Source organism: Sinocyclocheilus rhinocerous, unplaced genomic scaffold, assembly GCF_001515625.1.
Source record: "Sinocyclocheilus rhinocerous isolate Xijiao unplaced genomic scaffold, SAMN03320098_v1.1 C36025424, whole genome shotgun sequence".
In the NCBI taxonomy this organism is placed as follows: domain Eukaryota; kingdom Metazoa; phylum Chordata; class Actinopteri; order Cypriniformes; family Cyprinidae; genus Sinocyclocheilus; species Sinocyclocheilus rhinocerous.
This window is the reverse complement of record NW_015770926.1, coordinates 1-770: the sequence shown is the minus strand read 5'-3', so window position 1 is coordinate 770 and position 770 is coordinate 1. Positions and strand designations below refer to the sequence as shown.

The 770-nt window shown below is 59.5% G+C and overlaps 1 pseudogene; it reads left to right on the top strand.

Annotated features, from left to right (window-relative positions):
* The first annotated feature begins 136 nt into the window (after positions 1-136).
* LOC107735389 (hairy/enhancer-of-split related with YRPW motif protein 1 pseudogene) lies at positions 137-767 on the top strand (annotated as a pseudogene).
* The last annotated feature ends 3 nt before the right edge of the window (positions 768-770 follow it).

Below are 770 nucleotides of genomic sequence, written 5' to 3'. Positions count from 1 at the left end.
GACCGAAACAGGACGAACTAGACGTGTAAAGTGTCTTTTAATCTCAGTTGTTTATTTAGCATCATTTCAGTTTCACTCTCAGCCACTCCCAGTGAGAACTGCAGTGTTTCCTGTCATAAGCTGTAATCATTATCAGATCAGAGCGCTCAACAGCTCTCGTTCTCTCGCACACAGGTTACTTTGATGCTCACGCGCTGGCCATGGATTACCGTGGCCTGGGTTTCCGTGAATGTCTGGCGGAGACGGCGCGTTACCTCAGCATCATCGAGGGCCTGGACAACACCGACCCCCTCCGCATCCGCCTGGTTTCACACCTGAACAGTTATGCCTCCCAGAGAGAAGCTCACTCTGGTTTGGGCCACTTGGCGTGGGGCTCTGCGTTCGGGACGCCGCCCGGACACCTGGCTCACCACCTCCTCCTGCAGCAGCCACGCAGCACCAGCAGCCCTCCATCCTCCAGTTCTTCATCGCCCTCCTCCTCATCTCCATCCGCCCCCTCCACAGAGCCGCACGCCCCCAGCAGGCTGACTGGCATGGTGATTACTGAGGCAGGGCAGACAGGACCGCTGCGGGTGCCGCCCAGTTCCTCCCTGCCCCCTGGGCTCACACCCCCTACTACATCCAAGCTTTCTCCACCCCTCCTGACGTCACTTTCGAGCCTGTCGGCATTTCCCTTCCCGCTGAGCGCATTTCCCCTGCTGTCTCCGAGCTCGCTGGGCCCCGCGACTCCCTCCAGCAGCCTGGGGAAGCCCTACAGGCCTTGGAGCATG